The sequence below is a fragment of the Talpa occidentalis genome, unplaced genomic scaffold (assembly GCF_014898055.3).
Source record: "Talpa occidentalis isolate TD23 unplaced genomic scaffold, MPIMG_talOcc4v2.1 talOcc4.12, whole genome shotgun sequence".
In the NCBI taxonomy this organism is placed as follows: domain Eukaryota; kingdom Metazoa; phylum Chordata; class Mammalia; order Eulipotyphla; family Talpidae; genus Talpa; species Talpa occidentalis.
The window spans coordinates 98,983,591-99,003,957 of record NW_023601212.1 but is presented as its reverse complement, the minus strand read 5'-3'; the positions used below and the strand labels follow the sequence as shown (position 1 = coordinate 99,003,957).

General features: G+C 40.9%; 1 long non-coding RNA gene across 15 annotated transcripts in view; it reads right to left on the bottom strand.

The window, feature by feature from the left end:
• Positions 1 to 328: 328 nt before the first annotated feature.
• Positions 329 to 20,367, bottom strand: part of LOC119241951 (uncharacterized) — a 38,909-nt gene continuing 18,870 nt past the window's right edge. For 10 of the 15 annotated variants that reach the window (XR_008551265.1, XR_008551264.1, XR_005124409.2 and 7 more), the window contains 4 exons: positions 18,330 to 19,158; positions 16,642 to 16,792; positions 15,912 to 16,014; positions 13,206 to 13,505 (listed from right to left, as the gene is read on the bottom strand). This is a non-coding gene — a long non-coding RNA (uncharacterized LOC119241951). Of the gene's footprint in view, positions 449 to 1,104; positions 1,177 to 2,416; positions 2,563 to 13,205; positions 13,506 to 13,779; positions 13,866 to 15,911; positions 16,015 to 16,641; positions 16,793 to 18,329; positions 19,159 to 20,367 lie in introns of those variants that run through there. The other 5 variants (XR_008551268.1, XR_005124412.2, XR_005124411.2 and 2 more) reach the window with 5 other exon arrangements.

Below are 20,367 nucleotides of genomic sequence, written 5' to 3'. Positions count from 1 at the left end.
AATTGGAAAAACGCAACAAACCCTGGGTTTCAGCGGGCTATTGACTTAATATGGATTGAGCCGGGGAGAAAAATATTGCACAGTGCGCAGTCCACACATCCGATCATCTCATTAAAGACTTTCCTCTGGATGACACAGTGGGCCTACTTCTCCCAGCTCCCAGCCGAGTGAATCAGTCATGCACGGGCTAATGATATAGCATTTCATGGCACTTGGAAGGAACTGCCATCATTCAGCATGAAAACCCACTTTGATTACTATTTACAAAAGTAAAGCCTTCCCATGCCCATCAGCACTTGACTCTGCCATAGCTCACCACGCCCATCTGTCTCCCGAGGGATGCCTTGCTGGAGGTGATAACAAACAGCAGCCTCCCAGCCTCTCCCAGCCTGCCAGTCGCCCGATTATTTAATTACAGTTTTCTGTAGCTTCGGCACTTCGCCCTTACCTGGGAATGTAAGTGAAATGTGTCAGAAATAAAGAAATAAATTACCAGCTAAATCAATAGGAAAGAACAGCACAAATTGGCATAGCAGCGGATATCTGTTTATCCAAAGGCTTTCAAAGTCATTTAGACCTTGATGGGAAAAAAAAAAGACAAGAACAGGGTAAGTTGGAAAGGAAGTGGAAGCATGAGGGAGAGATGTCTGTCTGAAGGCAGCCCCGCTTGTGGTGTCTATCTGGACCTTGGGGGTGCCCCTGGCTTAGCCTTCTTGTTACCAACCCAAGCACCAAGACGTGGCTCCCTATGTGGAAAATTTAAAGGTGATTTTTCACCTTGAGAGAGTTTCCTTCTGTTTCATGCTTACTCAGGCAAAACGATAAATCTCAAAAACAAACAAGTTGGAGAGACTCCTGCCAAAACTCCACTCAGAGAGAAAGGGAGACCACAGAGAAGAGCCCTTCTCTGTGGGAGAGGCAGAAGACTGGTGAGGCTGGGAAGCCAGGCCATTCTCTGTGCTCCTGTCAGGTATTGACAGCTGCTCCCAGCATCCCTAAGTCATTTTGATTCTTAATTCCATAGATTAAGTCAATGTGGATAGGTTAAGAGGTTGTGAACAAGTGTGCCTGAGAGTGTGTCCGCCATCTTTAAGTTGTACTTACGAGACATGAGCGATTGGGGATATAGATGGCTGAAGCTTCCCACTCAAGAGTGCGTTGGTCCGGAAATACTGTCTTTAAGAGAAAAACAATGTCGACTCCATTTAGCTGCAAGCAATGACCTCAACCAGAGGGACAAGTTGGAAATGCAGGGATATTACTAACTCTATGGAGTTGAGAGAACTTTCATCAATTTCTCTTCTCCTCTTCCCTCTCCCCTATCCTCTCTTCCCGGTCTCTCTGTCCAGACTTTCTCCTTTTGTATTTTAAATGGGCTTCCATCAAGAACTGAAGTCAGCCTCAAAGAGCATGGGGCTGATGTCAAAACTTGGAGCCCCAAAGGACAGAGTGAATTTCTTTTTCCAAAGGTAGTAGTTAAATTCCCAGGGAGGTTGGGAACTCCCCCAGCTTGGATCAATGTCTGGGTTTTCATTTCAGGGCAGGGAATGAATACGCACCCAGAGGGTAGAATCATAATGTCCACATCATAAGCGACTGTGATTAAATGAGACCAAACCATGGACACAAAGAGTGATTCTACTGTGTAGAAATGCTGATCTTAAAGACATTCATTTGAGGTTCTCTAGACCTCATTTTCTCAAAGGACAGAGTGACCACCTGTCCTCACTTGCCAGTGATTGAGGGGTTTTCTGGAATATGCACAATTGGTAAAAAATTGCCTCATTTGGCCAGGTCTAGGGGATACCCCTGAATGTGTGATGTTCGGTACTAAAATTGGGTCAGTCTTGAACAAACTCAGTAGGTTGGTCAGTCTTCTGCTAATTTTTATCTCCTGGATTTTTTTTTTTCTTCTAGCATAGACCGTGTATTATCATAACATTTTAAAACAAAACCTCTACTCTTTTCTCTTGATATGAGAATAATGGTAGCATTCCCATTTAGGGGAGCCATGCTTCAGAATAAAATATGTCTTATAAAATCATTAGCTCCCTAGGGGATCCTTTTCATACATGCCTTTAAAGAACACCTAGGAGTCCTATACACACACGCTTCTCTCCTGAAGTGATATATCAATAATGCTGTCATCTATTTCGATTTTGACATTACATAGATCAATACCGAATTACAATCACATGGTAGTCATAATAGCTGCATTCTTAGGAGTTTTTTAAACAACAACAAAAAAAATTTACCCAAGTGTCTAGAATATACATTTTAGAAGGTAAAATTTCAGAAAGGAGATTTTAGAATACATTTCAGGCACCCTGTTTAGAATGTGTTTTAGTACCTTAAAATTTTCATGGGACTCAAAATCATAATGTAAACAAAACTTTAAATATTAAAAAAAATATACCTACTGCTTGATTTCCAGCCAGCCAGAAGAACAGGAACAATCTAGACCTGATTTGTAATGTCCAAGGAGGAGGTCATGGGCATCTCCTGCCTGTAGCTGGTTAGTTAGAAAGACAGGTCTAAAGGATTCCAAGGAATCAGGATAACCTAAACAATTTAAGAAAGAACAGAGTTAGAGGGCTTACACTATATAGACTTCTCATTAAACTATAAAAATTGAGGCAGTGAACGGAAATAAAAATAGGATAGAAGCTTGCATAAAATAAGTATGCAGGTCAATGGAACCAGAAGAAAGCCCATAAATATAGTGTGAATCAATTGATTTTCAACAAATATGCAAAGGTAATTCAGTGTGAAAAAGGATAATACTTTCCATAAATGTTACTGGATCAACCAGATATCCATTAAAAAAAAGTGAACTTCATGTGATACAAATATAAAATAAAAATGGATCATACAGCAACATCTAAAGGGTAACACTATAAACTTTCTTTTATTTATTTATTTTTATTTTATATATTTTTACATCATTTTCCATTTTTGTACAATGTATGCTTTTTCATCTTGGTTATCATTCCTGTACAATTCCCACCTCCCTTTTTTTTGATCCTACTCCCTTCTCCCCCTCTGTAGTGTGTCTCTGGTTTATAGTTGCTTGTTGCTTTTGATTTTCACTTTGTTATAATTAGTCTTTTTCCTGATCCCTTATTTATGTTTTCTATAAACTTTCTAAAAGAAAAGATAGGGCAGTTTTCTTATGGCTTTAGGGTAGACAAAATTTCTTAGGACATGAAAAGCTTGAACCATTGGTGAAAAACAAAGATAAATTGGAGTTCATCAAAGTTAAAACTTTCTCTTTAATAGACACTGCTAAGAGAATGAAAAGGTTAACTACAAACTGAGGGAATGTATTTCAATAAATTTGAAATATTTATGTTTGTTTATTGGCTAGTAAGACTGATACATATGCCTCATACTTTTGTGTTTTATATATACTACATATGCACACATGTGTATATCAGCTCTACTATTCACTAAAAGATTAGTAACCCTATAAAACATTATCAAAGTTTTGAAATGTCACTTCACCAACAAAGATCTAAAAATGACCAATCAATGCCAGAAAAATGGTCACCAGTATGAGCTAACAAGAAAATGTAATATCAAACCACAGTAAGATACCATTCATAGCAATTAGAATGACAAAAATTGAAAAAAAAAATACCCTAATGATACCAACTGTGGGCAAAGATATGGAGCAATTGGACTCCCAGGGGATGTATAGTGGTTCAATATTCAAAAAATAAACATTTTTGAGGCTTCTTATGTGATTAAACATAAAGTTACCATATGATCCAACAATTCTACTCCTAGAAATTCATCCATAAGAATGAAAATGTGTTCACACATATACATTAGGTGTGCTCATTTGCAAAACCTTAAAGCTAGGAATAACTCAAGGGCCCATAAATAACTAAATAGGTAAAAAATTGCATATCCAAGCAATGGAATACTATACAGCCATAATAATGGAATGGACTGCTGACAAAATATCAAAATTTTGTGCTGAGTGAAAAAAGCAAAACACAAAAGACAAATGAAAGACATTTATATGAAACTCTGAAAAAGACAAACATAGTACCTATTAACAGAAAGCAGATCACCCAATGCCTGAAGTGAGGGTGGGAATGGAGGTGTTACTGAGAAGATCTTAATGTTTGTGGTTATAAAAACACTTAGATGCTGATTGTGATGTGACTATAAGCATGTATGTATTTGTCAAACTCATGAATGTTTGTATTTTGTATATAAATCCCTTTTCAAAGTTGTCTTTAAATGATTTGAAGAATGATGAGCCAGCAGAAACGTGTAAGGCAGAGTAGGAAACAAATTACAATTTGATCTCATCATTTATAGTAAACCCACATATAGAATTAGAGTTAAAACTGACAGGAGAGAAACCAAAGCAAACTATTTTAAATCACTTAGCAGGATTTAGACATTATTTCCTTTTGAATTTTTTGTTCATTTTTATGTTTTTTTGTTTGTTTTTACAATACATGGTGTTAGTTTCATAATTTGAAATCACACTAGAATTGCTTTATTTTCCTAACACAATCATGACATACAAGATTTCATGGTTGGTATGTACCTTGATGCTCCTGGTGATACCAGGAACTTGGGTAGACCCAAGTTGGAGCTTGGGTGACAGCCCTTTCCTGTTATTTGTGGCACTCCTTTCTCCTCCAGCTCAACAATCAATACTTCCCAGTATCAGTTCCCCAGAAGTGTGCCTCTATATCACCAGGAGGATTTGAAAATCACAGAGAGTAGGTTTCTGATCCAGTAGATTCTGATCCAGTAGCTGTAGTTCAAGGAAAGTTCAAGTTCAGATCCCCAGAGGCAGCAGGAGTTGCAGCCACATGAAGATGAACAGCAGGTACCAAGTTCCTACTATGTTTCAAGTCATGAACTTGGATTTTGCCTAATTTCTTCCCCTTAATACACAAAAAGAGTCTGAATTCAAGAAGTATTACTAACTTATCATTATCTTCAAAGCAAGCCAGAAAACCAACACAAAAAGCAAGCACGCATACATGTGTAGTGCAGTGCTTGAAAAAGTAGACTTAATTCATAATCTATAGGAATTACATAACCAATTTAAAATCATTGAGTAAACAATTGACTCTTTTTGGAGGAATGTTCTGAGCTCATTATCTTTTTAGTATTTATTATTCTCATTACACAGGAGTCACTTCATCAATAGCACTTTAGGCTAAGCTTTAAATACCAGAATAGTAAATAAAACTCCATTATCCCCTGTGTCTTAATAATGTTTTCTCCTTCTTGAGTTTTCTCATACCCAACACAACGCTCGGCACTGACTTACCATGACGATAGATGGCGTGCATTAAATTCTTGCTATGCTCAGGAACTGTTCTAAACACTTCGCATTTATTGATTCATTTAATCATAACCATTTAATCCTGTAGATTTAATCCTATAGATTATGAATTAAGTCTACTTTTTCAAGCACTGTGCTACACATGTATATGTGCTTGCTTTTTGTGTTAGTTTTCTGGCTATAGGGGAGGTGCAATTGTACCATCATTGTACCCATATTACATTCCATTTCTTGACATCTTGCTCTGTTTGGTGAGCTGAACTGTCGCCTAGTGTCTGGCCAGGGATTCCATATGTTGACCTCAAAACTCATTCTCTCTCCCTCCCATTTCCTAGCAAACACTGATGTTAGGAGAATTTACAGCAGCCCGACTTCATAGACAATGGAAAACATTGGGCTTAAATTAGAAACGTTTAAGAGTAATTTTTTAAAGCACGACATTCTATCTCTGAATTCTTTAAAATATTGAGAAGAGACAGAAGATGGTTTCTTAACTTGTGTTGGATGGGAGTTGGATATGATTTTATTTCAATATTGAAAGACACAAAGGTGGGGCCCCATTTAACTGAGGGGCTAAGGGCACATCACTCCTTTTGCTAAGACAGGTGAAGGCACCTAGAGCTCTGAGCTCCCCGACTTCTGGAATGTTGGACTTGCTGTCAGAATTAAACAGTTTGGTTTGGAATCAATTTCATTTTTTTTTTGGTTTATTTAAATTTTTTTCCAGATGGTCTCACTTGTGTGTGGAATATAGAGCAACATAACAAAGGGACAGGCAAAACCAAACCAATAATAAACTCTTAACATCTGACTACAAAACTGAGGCCACCAGATGGGGTGGGTGTTGGGGTGAGAGTGGGCAGGAGAGAGGGACCCAGTGGAACATGGTAGAGGATTCTTGGGGCACCAGTGGTAGGCAGGGGGTGAAAATCCACAAGTGTTGAGGTTTGAATCTATGACTGCCAGAGCAGATCCAGAGATATAAACCTACATTACATCAGTAAACATAAAATTTTGAAAAAAAAATCCAGCTTTATTGAGATATGATTGACACATGAAAATGGTTCATATTTCAAGCGTACAATGTGATGATTTCTTGTATGTATATTGCGAAAGGATCCCCACCAGCCATTTAACACATGAAGTTATAATGTGTGTGTGCATGTGTGTGAGCACGCACACATGTGTGTGTTCAGAGCACTTCAAAGCCACTCTCAGTAAATTCCAAGCCGCTGGCACCTTATTATCAGCTATAAACACCATGCTGTATGCTAGGAATCCAGGGCTTATTTTTTCAACACCAAAATGTTTGTCTCCTTTGACCAACATCTCCCCATTCCCCCACCCTCACCCCCTAGAGACCATTATAATCTCAATCAACTTCATTTTCTGCTGAGGTGCTTCTGTCTTGGGTAAGTATGAGGTTGTACTTTAAGGTAAAACTTCTTTCCCCACCTTCTCTTAGTTTACATAGATTGCTTCTGATCTATGTAGGGAGAGATAAAGATAAATTTATAAAGATAAATATATAAACATATATTTGGGTGTGTTTAAGGAAATTTACATATATATATATATCTTTCTAAGATAAATAATGTGATTATAATGTAATATAAAGTATTTGTGAGCAGAAAACTCACAGCAGTTGAGGGGACCACTTTGGAAAGCATCCAAAGATGATGTCGCTCTGGCTGAGTGTCTGGAGGATGACTCCTCCTGGAGAACGCATCTGCAATGAGTCTTGAAGCGCAGGAACAAATCACAAGAGGCGGCGAGTGGAGCACCAGGAAGAGAGAGAAAAGCAGCCACAGGCTGTTTGGGGATCTCAAATTCCATTAGCCTGCCTGGTACTGTGTGTGGCAAGAGATGAGGCGGAAGAGGGAGTGAGAGCCAGCTCAGGAGGAGCCTGGTGTCCTTTCATCCCAAGTACCCGGCTGTGGTGAGGACAGGAGCGCCATCTTCCAAGCAGGCCTTCCAGACCGTCTCTGGGGAGGTGCCTCTAACACAGCGGTCTGTGTATGCAGCCAGTATTTGAAAAGCTTTTCCTTCATGTTTCTTGATAAAGAAGGTCTTGCAACATCACTCACTACATTAAAATGCTTTCTTAGCTTCAGGGGACTGAAAACATTTTTATTATGTTCCAACATTATTTATCCTTCCTGTACACCAGAGTGAAAAGCAGAAAGCCAGAGAGGAAAAAAAAAACCCTCTGATGACTAAAACACAGCCCTGGTCCATTTGTCTGCCACTGCAGAGGTGGAAATATGACAAAACATGTAGGAGAGCGCTGGTGCCTGCCCCCCACCTTCCTAGGATGTATGGGTGGAGAGAGAAAGCTTTGAGGGGAGATGCCAACAGTTCGGAACTGAACCTTCACCCTACCCCAGGTCCTGAAACCCTATTTCAATAGGGCTCATTTCTGAGCTGCATCCTCTAAGAAACCACATCTGGTAGATCATCCTGGGACAGCCTATTTCTGGAAAGAAAATGATGCCGCAGTTACCATCATTAAATAGTGTCAGTGGACACTAATTCATTGGCAGAATGTGAGTAAATTCTAATTTTTTTAATAATGAAAATTAATTTGCATCAAAAGACTAAAGTATCTTGCAAGAGAAACCATCCAAATCAAGCTAAGGCAACCTGAGTCAGAGCAGCATCTTTCAGACAACTATGGGGTCAGCCTCTAGGTCGTTTCTAAAAGGCTACCTACCCACAGCAGAGAGTGCTTTTAATACCACTCGAGTGCAGGAGAACTGCTGCTTGCTCATCATTGTCCACTCACCCTGGAATCTGCTGGGATGCACCGTACCGTGACAGGGACTCGCTGTTAATGTAACTATCCAGCCAGAAATGGTTTCTTGGTAAATATCTTCTGCTGGCTCCCAGGTTGCAGGTCACTTCGTGTCTCATCTGTCCTAAAGTTGATGCCTCGGTGGGTCAGCAGATGCCTGTGGCATTTCTGCTCACCTCTCGGGGACCCTGGCAGCTCAGTGGCCTTCTCTCGGAGCTTTCTGCCTGCACACCCCGGTGTTTTTTCCACTCTACTGATGACAAATGAAGCCACCACAGCAACCTCTGTGTGAGTCCTAATGCCTCTTGAATTTTACTGAGAAAATAGTGTACAGGTTCCCTATGACTTTAGATCTCTTCCTCTGTCTGAGACTTTTCCTTCCACAAGTGGGAGTATGACCTAAGGAAGTGGACGGAGGGCAGAGTCCCACCTGTTAAACTCATGGCAGCCTCTAATTGTAATTTGCTTTGTATCCTCCTCTTCAAGAAATCTTAGCTGCCGAGCATGGAAATAATATTTCTTCTCAGTTCCTAGCACATTTATTTATCCATCCATCCATCCATCCATCCACCCATCCATCCATCCATCCATCCATCCATCCATCCATCCATCCACCCACCTATGTATCCATCCATCCATTCACCCACCCACCTGTCCATTCATCCATCCTCCAACCCTATTCCTCTTCTCATGAGCTAACCAACAATGTGATTATCACATGCCTTTTGACTTAAATGTTTTCTTGGAAAATATATGCGATGGTTTTGTATATACACATTTTAATTTATATAAATACAGAATATCCCATGATGATTTTTTAATTGAGTGGAAATCTTTTTTTTTTTCCTTTCCACGTTCCCTTTTGTTAATCTTGTGAAATCTAATTTAGTTTCAGCAGAAGAAAGTGCACTGGGCAAGTCTAGAATTAAACCCCAATATTTTCTCTCTCTGATGATCCTTCCTTTGGGCAGTGGAGACCTGGTATACTTCAAATGAGAGGGATGGAAGCGAGGGACCAAGTTAATTAATTAATTGGGATACAAAATCCCAGAAGTCAAAACTCTAAAGAACCATGTTACGATATGAACACTTTACAGTCACATGCACACATATGATCCAGTCCCTTTTAGGTCCATTTAAAACCAGAATATCAGCTCCACTAGCACACATTCTCCCTTATTTGCCTTGGACACTGTGATATAGCACTTTCCACCAGAGAACATTGACCTAATCCACATCCCAGTGGATTAGGTCTGTCAGCCACACGTCTGCTATCTCTGAGTCACTTCCTGAAAGGAATTTCAGTGAACATTTGTGTGTTAATTTTCACTAATCTTGCTCCCCTCTGATGTCTAAGTTGGGTGAGTTCCTGCCTATGAGCCCAGTGCAAACAATAATGGCACTTTTGTCTTGACAACAACAAAGCAGAGTTGGGACTAAATCAGATCTACATGCTAACCTAGGCTCTTCAACCTTGCTAATGGAGTCAGCTCTTCCCCCAAGCCCATGTCCTCCAAGTGCATTATAGGTAATAAAACAGCGCTGTAGTGAGAGTTAAATGAAATACTGTGTATAAACTGTTTAGCATAGTATCTGGCATACACTAAGAGATCGGTGTAATGCATGTGATTTTGTTGACTAAGCTATTCAATGTCCTATGTTTTACCAACTTCATTGACATTGACTCCTCTCTCTAAGGAATGTAATAGGGTGAGAACCCACTGTATTGTGTGACATTTTTTTTCCCATGCAGGTAGAAAAAAATGCCCTTATTAGGAAGGACCTGCACCTACAGAACAGCTATAAAATATCATGCAGACACTGCAGACCATGTTAACACAGGGAGTCTGAGATGTCGAGAAAACCTCAGCAGAGTTATTTCTCTGAGACTCTAGAGGATTCTGGCAGGTGCGGTCTTGACCTTACATGGCCCCTGCACCATTTTCTCTAACAGGAAGCTTGACGGCTTACTTCGTGTCAGACCTGGAGACCATGGCCCCAGGAAATTGGAAGCTTGGAAAATAAGCATTTGAAAGGTGAAAATACTTCATCTGGTTATTAGAAGAGGAGAAAAATGTTTGCTGTAGTAGAATGTCCAACATCTGCGTGGGCATGAATAGTCCCCACAGCAAGGTGGGCTTGGCTTCTTGATACATTCTAGCACCTTCTGGGAATCGAGCAGAGGGTAGGAGATTAACATCTGCAATGGACATCTAATGATTCCAGCAGGGGGTTGTGTGGGGGTCTAGTGTTGTTAGTTTTCCCCTGATTATTAAAAAATGTATATTCAAATAAAAACAAGGAAAACATGAATGTGAAGAAGAAAATAACCTTCCCAAAGGCTACCACCATAAAGAGTGACCGATACTATTGCATTGTGAACTTCCAATCTTCCTCCTTCCATTTTCATCATTTTAAACAACTTTATTTAAATGTGCACCATTCAATAATTCTTAGTAAATGACTGGGTTGTTCAACTATACCATAATCTAGCTGCAGAGCATTTTTCTCAGCCCAGTAAGATACTTTGTGCTCATTGATAATTAATCTCTATACCTTTCTAACCTCGGGTAACCATTTGCTCTCTACATCTATACATATGATTCTTTTATGAGTTTCATGTAAATGAATGATGTGATACATGTGGTCTTTTGTGTCTGGCATATTTCACGTTGCATGATGTCATGAAAGTCCATGTATGCCACAAATTAGCCTCTCAGGTCTTTGAATATCATCTTCTCATTTGCTGTCGCTAGAATCCCTTCTGGGGTTACTGTCTGTGGGGAGATTGAACATAATCCCATGTCTGTGTGGGTTTTCCCTGGGGACTCTGGTAGTTTCTACCCATATGCCAAAGACATGCAAGTCAAAGACATGTCGCACTTGTCCTAGTTGGAGTGTGTGTGTGTGTTTGTATGTGTGTGTGTGTGTGTCAGGATGCACCCTGTGATGGAAGGGCTTCCGGTGCATTCTCCCTGAGCTGTCCATGACCTGAACTGGAATAAGCACATTGGAAAATGAATGAATGAATAAATGAATGAATACAAATGATCGTTGAATATTAGAAGTGTTTGGATATTTATTTAGAAATTTGGTGATGTTTTTGGGATTAGGACTATCCTGGAAGAATTTGACTCTTGTTTTTATCAATTAGCCTATGATACAATTAGTTTTGTTGTACATCATTTTGCTTAAAGTCACAGTTTCCAAGAACCTAGTGGTGATGCTAAGTAAGAGGACTTACTCTACTTCATTCCTTTTATGGCTGAATAATATTCCACTGCATGGGGATGTCATGCTTCCAACTTGGGGTTACCATAAATTAGACTGTTAAGAACATTTATGTGCTAGTCACATTTTCATTTCCCTATAGTAAATACCGAAGCGTGGAATGGCTGGGTCATCTGGTTATATTTATACTTAACTCTTAATAATTGCCAAACTGATTTTGCAATATCACTTTACATTCTCACCAACAACATATGATGATTTCCATTTCTCTGTGTCCTCAACAAATTTGCCATTGTCTGTTTCTTTGGTGATAGCCATTCCAGGGGCATATAATCTATTTGTATCTCCACATACCTTTATCTAATCCCTGCGATAATTAAGACGGAAGCCTCAGAAATCCTTTCCCATCTTATCACACAAGTCGACAATCATGCTTTTCTGCTTATCAACAGTTTTGCTTTGGTTTTGCTGAGCCTTTTCCCTCCCTCCTTCATTAACATATGCATGTGTATGAATACATATTGAATGCATCATAGTTAAATTATTTTGAATAAAATTGGCATGACAAATCACTGGCACAGGTGGGATATTCTCTCTTCTTAAGCCCACATAGACATTGCTAATCATTCTGGCTGGATGTGGACAAGCTTCAGAATTTTTTCCAATCTGGAGCTCAAACCAGTTTCCATCATGAAAGATGAAATTGATTTACTATGCTTCATATATAAAGTTCTCTACATTGCTTTTTTTCACCATTTTTTCACCAATTTAAAATATAAGTATTATGTATTTTCATAATCTTAATGACCTGTAATATCCCATCACAGGAATATATTATAATTTATTTAACCATTCACCTATTTTGAAAATGTCACTTCCCTTGGTTTAGTTCTATCATAAATATTGCTACAGTGAATATGACGTATTTATGGATCCTAGAAGTAGCATCACTGGATTAAAGAGTAAGAGATGTTTGAGTCAATGCCTCACTAGGGTGTTCTCAGAGGATAACTGTTGTTTGCTTTAACCCCACTTTTCTGATGAACAACTGTCCAGCTCAGCATTTTCTTGAGATTCCAAAAAGACTATCAAGTTTTCTCCAGTTTCTACTGCACGCTTGTAACCTCCTGGGAAGTTCTTTTTTGGTTTTCTACACAAAATGGCAAGGATATTATTTCTCTTTTGTTACATTGCTCTTTGCTAAGCTTCTAACCCTAGAAATATCCCTCAAAAGTTGGGAAATAGTTCAAATCCAAGAATAAGGCATGAACCCTTAGGGGGATGTAGACAAGGAACTAGTTACAGCCGATAATCTTCACATAATTACCATCCCAGGAGCTCTTGCCTCTTTAGGGGGCTTCATTACCTAAGCAGGACAGGTTAACCCATTGGTCCTTGTGATTGACTCAACTTCTAGCCCTTCTCTCTTTAGAGGTCAAAGCCCTTAGAATTGCAAACCCAGCAATCAGGCCCCATCCTTGGGCAACTCCCCAAAAATCACAGAACAAGAGACACCTTTATCATTGGCAATGTGTCTGAAATTCTAGGCTTTTGGAAGTTGTGAGTCCAAAACTGTGGTTGAAGACCATGTATGTATGAGAAACATTTTCCTATAAATCCTGATAGCATTAGTAGGTATTCTAGGAATGTTGTGGAGTAAACAGGGCAATATATGCGAAGGTTCCCAGAAACTTTAACTCAAGTGAAAGCATACACATGACAATTCCCTCCAGGGTGCACACTTAACAGAAACAAGCTTAGAAAACTGCACTGGGAAGTTCAGCTACCATTTTTTGACATCATCCCTTTCCAGAATGTTCTTTGTCACCTTCCCCAAGACTGCATTAATGTCATGTGCTTCCTTTTATTTATTTATTTATTCTTGCTTTCCCAGCATGGAATATTAATCTTAGCATGGGTTCAAAACTCTCTCCCTCTAGGTTCCTAGGTCACCAAGAACTGAGATCCATCCTGGTTCTTGCTGAGTCCCAGCACACGGTACCCTGCAGGGGCACAATCGATGATGCTTGGATTGAATCGTGACCGTCTCCTCTCCAAAGCCAAGATGTAGCACCGGCAGTCTGGATTTTCTTCTCCCAGGAGTGCTGGTGTTTATAGGGCTTTTGCTAATGCCACAGTGACATGTTCTTTGCACAGGGCCTGTTGGAAAATTAGATCAGGTGGCTTCCCCACTGTAACATATGACACTTTTCTAATTAGGGCAATGTTTAATTTACTGTCTCATGGCTTTTTGAATAAATATAAATTGTCATACTAAAGTGACAGGTGTAAAGCCCAGGATGGCTGTGTTAGAGAGGTTAATCTGCTGTTAATCAAATCAGTTCTGCTTGACTTTCTCCCAGGGAGTGAGAGATAATGGCCCTGTTTAACTGGAGATTAGCCAGCTTTGGACTGGAAATCCCTCAGGGCTTACCTGATCCTCTTTGTGTCTTGCACAGAATGAAGATATTCAAATGTGTCGATAATTAAAGTTGGGACCTTTTCCCTCCTTCAGTCTCCCTTGAAGTGAGGATACTTCATTGGACCTTTCCATTTACTGAAACATCTTTTTCTTATTTATGTTAGCTCAGGAATATTACTGTAAAGCTCCCACAAAATTCTAAGTTCCCACCAGCACTGAGGTGGCTCTCTCAACTCCCACTGCTGCTGACCATGGCAAAGTTGTCTCAAGTCCCAAGATGGGACACGATGGGGAACTGGTCTTGTCCTTGACATGACCTTATGAATATGTCTCTGGCTAGGATGAGAGAGGTTTTGTGCAGAAGCCAATGAAACTGTTGGCACAAGGAATTGTGATATTGGGACAAAAACGCAGCATTAATTTAGGATCTAGGAAACCAAGCAGGGATTCGCCTTAACCTTTGTCAGGACCACAGCATGGCTTTGGGACTGTGAGGAGAACAGCCTTGATTTCTAACCTCAGGGGTCTGCAGCCTCAGGCACCCTGGAGTTCTTACAGTCTTCAGAAAAAATATCAATATCATTATGGATGTCAGCTCTAGGATGAGATGCCAGGATCAGTGACTTTGTAGGTAACAAGGCAAAACAAATACATAGAAGAAGAAATACCCTGTTCTGGGACTTCTACAAATATCTTAAGATTTAGGGAGGTTGAAACTTTATTATGCAGATAGTGAAGAGCCAACTTGCCAACAAGGTCTGAATATTGACTATTCTTTTGAACCATCCTCTAAAAGTAGGTGATGTAATAACATTATTAATACTGAACTGCTGAATAATTGGGTTGGTTTCAGAACCTAGTTTATGGCACAACTTATGTAATTCTGAGTATCATTATTATTATTATTATGTATAAAATAGGACATAAAGTTGCTAAATCATTATCATCATTGTAATCCCTACTGTCATCATTACATCATCACCATCACTCCTACCATTATCATCATCATCACAGTTATCACTATCATTGTCATTAGCCTCATCATCAAGATCATCACCATCAGCATCATCATTATTGTCTTCATTATCATCATTATCAAATCATCATCACAATTGTTACCATTATCACATCACCACCACCACCATCATCTTTATCATCACCATCTTCACAATCATCATCACCATCATCACCACCATCATCATCATCTTCACAATCATCACCATCATCACCACCATCATCATCATCTTCACAATCATCATCACCATCATCACCACCATCATCATCATCTTCACAATCATCATCACCATTGTCATCACCATCATCACCATCACCATCTTCACCATCATCATCACCACCACCATCATCATATTAGAAGAATGATAAGGGCTGAGGAAATTTACATTTAAATGACATCACATTATCACCTCCACTTTATAGGTGAGGAAAGGCATTGATCAGATTTCTGAAACTTGCCTGGGATGACACCGTTCATCAGGACTGCAGCTCCCAATTGAGCCCAGCTCTTTCCTGTGCTAACCACAGTGCTCTTTCCAAAAAAAGGGTTGATACAGAGCCAGGAGCACATGAAACAGGGGACTGAATGACAGTAAATACTGTGGGACTGCATATCCCATTAATTTAAGTTATGACGTTATGACGTGGCTGGTTGATTTCAAAAGAAAAAGCATATCTCTAATTACTTGATTTTTGAAATTTGCTTTTGTATTTCCCACCTACAGATTAATGATGTAATAAGAACAGACGTATTCTCTTGTAGCTCTCCAGCCAACATCACATTGTTAATCTCCCCTGTGACCCTGAATTGTCTCTGGATTTTAGAGAGGGAAGACAATGAATCCACTTATTTTCCTGTAACTCACCCGGCATGTAAAACAAATAACTAGGCTGACATGTCTGAAGTGCTGTGTCTTGGGCAAAACAAGGAGGCAAGACAGTCTTGCTCTCCTATTTATGGACTATAAACCCTTTACGGTGGCATTGATGAAGGGTTTATAGTCAGCACACAAGCTGGTTACACCATAAATTGTAATGTTATATGATAAACTGGGACTTTATAGCAGTAGTAGATATCAAAGAAAAAAATGAGTTGGAGTCTGAAAGGATCTATCATTGAGGATACTCACTGCAAGTTTAAATATTCAAGCTTGTTTTTGTCTTCATTTCATTCAAGCATCACATAATTCATGTTCTTCTGAGTAGAAATTTATAGATTTACCTACAGATCAACTGTAAAAAAAAAAAAACCCACAAAAAAAAAAAAAAAAAAATCAGAAGGCATCCTGAATGGTAGATGGCATAGCCATGATGTGGATAAGAACTAGAAGAAGAGAAACACTGAATTATTCATGCATTTAGGGCTTTCTATTTTTACACTGGCAGATGACAGGTAAGGCTTCCCCCCAGTTTGGGGCCTGCTAATATGCCACTGTTGCAAGACATCTTGGTTACTATATCGAGAAACAGAAAATATTTACAAGGGAAATGTGTTGAACATAACTTAATTGCCTCTAGTTTGCATTAAAGCTAAAAGCAGTAAAATGTCAACAAATGTTAATTTCCCAGCCTCTCTAATAGGCACACACTCTTTCAGCTCCCAATTCTGTCCGTATTCATTATGGAGCTGAAATTGCTAATATTTACTTATTACTTATTTATATTTTCATTTGAAAGTAAAAATAAGCTCATTTGCCATAATAACAGCTTAATATTTCCAGTGCTAAGAAACTGTCTTTTTAAAGATTTCTATTAATGGCCTCTCAGAAGAAGAAATCAGAGAGGTTTTACTTTTTGCATATGGAATACAAGAAAGTATCATTAACTTAGAAGATGATCATCATTCACTTTGGTGCTTACATGTGCTCTGGAAAGAAAGGTGCCTTGAATTCATAGAGGAGAGGAATGGCTGAGGGCTAAGACCCACCATTAAAGAACGAGAGGATCCATCCCAGGGTCTAGAACTTCATCCTCATCCCACATTTGCAAGTCTGGGATCATCTGGAGTGCCCTGTTGAAACATTGCAAGTTACTTGGCGGAGGATTTGTTGTTCTGAGCCAAGAGGCCAAGTTCCTCCAGTGAAATCAGTACCTGCTCTTGGAAGAGGTCACAGCCTGAATAACGGCCAGAGACAGCTTGTACCTGGGTTCCTGGATGCCCTGGGGTGCTACTCAGACTCTCGATGTTCTCAGACTAGAAGCTGGAGATGTTCCTCTTGACCTTGGACCAGTTACCTGACTTGCCTTCCTGCAAGTAGCTTTGGCCTGTTCTCATCCACATGACTCATACTAAGAACCAGAGCGACCAAAGATCTCAGTTTCCCTGGGACTGTGTAACTTTCTAGGATATGAGGTTTTCAATTTGAAATCCAGGGAATGTCCAACAAGCCAGATGGGTTGGTCACCATCCTAGTGACCCTTAAGGGACCAGAAATTTAATTAGCAGTTGGGCAAATCTAATGATCTCTCAGAGCAGAGAATGACGCAGAGAGACAAATATAGAGCCATCTGTATTCGGGTGAGGGGTAAATATCCAACGAAGGGGTCTAGAGCAGGGAAGAAAAATCAATATCACCTTGTATGACAATTATGATTGATTGGAAATGGCTGCCTGGGGTTATGTGTTGAGAAGTATTCTCAGGCTATTTAACAAAAGAAACATGAATTATAACCTTCACAGAGTGAAGGAAAATGATAGCAGTAAGTTCATTACTCAACAGGCAGACCTTGGCGAAGAGGGGAGAGCGAGAGAGAGAATTAAGTAAGAAATAGATGCGATGGCCATGTAAAAGTTCATTTTAAATTAATTCTTTAAAATGTTATGAAAAATGTTATTAAATCAACTATAAGCGATCACAACCACGGGGTGAAAGAACACATAAAAACCTTGATAGACTGTACTTTCAATGCATAAATATATTTTCAGCAAGTCATACTGTTCAGTCTGTTTTCCAACCTATTTCCAGTATTGTCTTACCTTGTTCACAGGACTATATTTTGAACATTAATTTATAAGAAAAATAAAATCCGCTGCACATGGTCTGTTTATCACACAACGTGTGCTACAGGCGTTCAGGACTGAATTGTCCTGACAGTCATTATGTAAGAGTCTGCACCACTTTGGAAAAGCTTGTCCCGCTCAAGGGGAAGGTGTTATTAATTGCCGTGTCTTGCTTGGCTCTGCTTCTCTCGCCTTTGCAGAGAACTCACACACTGGGTACTGCCTTTCATACTGAGGAAGTGCAGAACCAGCTGGCCAGGCTGCTGGCCTGCGGGAGTTGGCTGCAAGCTGGCTGGCAAGGGCTGGCTACGAGATAGCAGGCTGAGGCTGGGTGCTTGAGGGAGCAGAAAGCTGAGAGGCAAAGGCTGCTGGCCACAGAGTTCGCAGGCAGAGGCCGGTACCCACGAGAGGCATAGAGAGGCACCCAGTAGCTCATGGTAGCTTCACACCTCTAGGTGGCAAAGTGGGGCAATGAGGCAAAGGGGGGTAGTGGAGAATTACCAGAGCAGGGGAAAGGCTGCATGAGCAAGTATAAAAGTAAACCTACCCCCAGCAGTAACAGGCTTGTCCCACGGGCCCCCTCCTGCTGGCAGGAGTTTCTCTTGCGATAAACCTGAGCTTCAGTCCTGTGTGTCTGTTATTCTTCCATCGCTAGAACACAAGAACCACCGATCGGCTCCACCACCCGTGCAGGTAGAGGGCCAGTTCCATCATACAGATGAGAACGGTAAGACCCAGGTCCTTTAACAGCTTGTGCACATGGACCCAGGAAGCTTGTCATGGGGCCAAGATGGTGCGTGATGTCACACAAGAGCAGTGGTTCATATGCGAAGACTCAGATGGTTTACAAGCCAGGCAGGTCTTCACTCTCGTCTTGCAAATGGGAATGTCTTTTATCTGCCTCTGTCTCTCTTTCAGTTGGCATCACCCAGATGACACTTGGCTGACGTGTCCTGCTGAGCCTTTTCTTTTTAAGCCAGTGGTTCTGAATGTGTGTTAGAATCACCTGGGGTGCTTTTAAAATATACTGAATCCTGAGCATACCCCCAGAAATACTAGGTTAATTGCTAGGATGGTGCCTCAAACTGGGGTTTAGAAACACGGGCACCCCGGGTGATGCTGAGGTACATCCTTGCTGGGCAAGCATTGTTTTAGCAGCCTTGCTGTTACTTGGGAGCTTGTAAAAGTTCAGCACCCCAAGCGCTGCCCACCTTTTACAACCACAGTCTGCATGGAACAAAGCCTTCTTGTTATTTGCTGGTGCTTTGAAGCGCAAGGAGCACCGCGCCGTATGGGAACACTCCAGCTTGTGCATTCTCACTGGTGATGCGGTTTATCTTTGCAGTCTTCTATTTGAGTTTGAAAACTCAATGATGCTGGAAGAAAAACAAAAGATGAATCTTACCATTTAGGTCTAAAGAAGCATCTAGAACCATCCTTGAGGCATCTGAAGGATGTCAGTATCACGGAGCATTCCAAAACACAGCCCACGGTTTTGAGTAAGTTGGAGTCACCATCGATGGTTTCTTCGGCCCCAGCCTCAACTGGGGCCCTCGCTGGTGTGTCTTCGCAACTGTGGCCACATGACAGAGCAATGCCCAGAGGAAGGGAGGCTCCAGCCCCCCGCCCCACCCTAAGGAGCGGTGCAGATGGGCAGGGAGGAGAGCCAGGAAAGGCTGGAGGAAAGGAAGGAACAGAGACACGGGGGAGAGACCTGTCAGGAGGCCGACGACGGCACCTGTTACCTTGACTTGCCGTTTGTTTTGCTATTTTTCTTCCAGACTTGCTGGCCTTTCTTTCCCTTTCCTCTGGTTCCCCGAAATCAGGTGCCATAGACTGGGGCAGGCATCGGGCCTCAGTGGCTCTGCTTCGGGCCAACCCTGTCTGGCTGGGCGTTTACCCATGAGGGGATGGGTCACTCTGGGTGTTTCACTGGAAAGTATTTTAACTCTATTCTTTCTTCTCTCTACTGCACACTAATTGTACTAAAGTTCCTTTTTTATTTTAAAGATTTATTAATTTATTTATTTTTAAAGATTTTATTTATTTATTTACAAGCACTGGGTACAGTCAGAAGCGCGGGAGGGTGAGAGAATTCACCAGAGCCAGAGCCAGAGCGGGGAGCAGAGCAGGCAGAAGGACCGAGGTACACTGCTGAGGGGAGCAGCGGGCGGCAGGAGAGGTCTGCGCGCCATGTGAGACCCTCCTCCGGTGGCCGGGTAGCAGCCGGGGATCGAACCGGCGCTGCAGAGGCTGCGGGCAGCTTCGCAACCCAGGGCTCAACCGCTGTACCACCAGGGAGGTCCCTAAATTTCCTTTTTATTGAAGGTCTTACGCAGTAGAGTATGTTTGTTTTGATCCAGTGGATGGCAGAACCCATGTAGAGCAGGCAGGTTTGAGGGTCCTGGGGTGCTCTCACTCTGCTCAGCCGGCTGCATGATCTTGGGTAAGTGACTTAACTTCAAGAACGTCACACTGTTCCTCTGAGAATGAGATAAAGTATGGCTGCAAATTGACCGATAGACACGGGACTCAGCAACTCCCAAGATGTTCAGATGCTCCCAAGTTGTGTGGTCTTGGGAAAA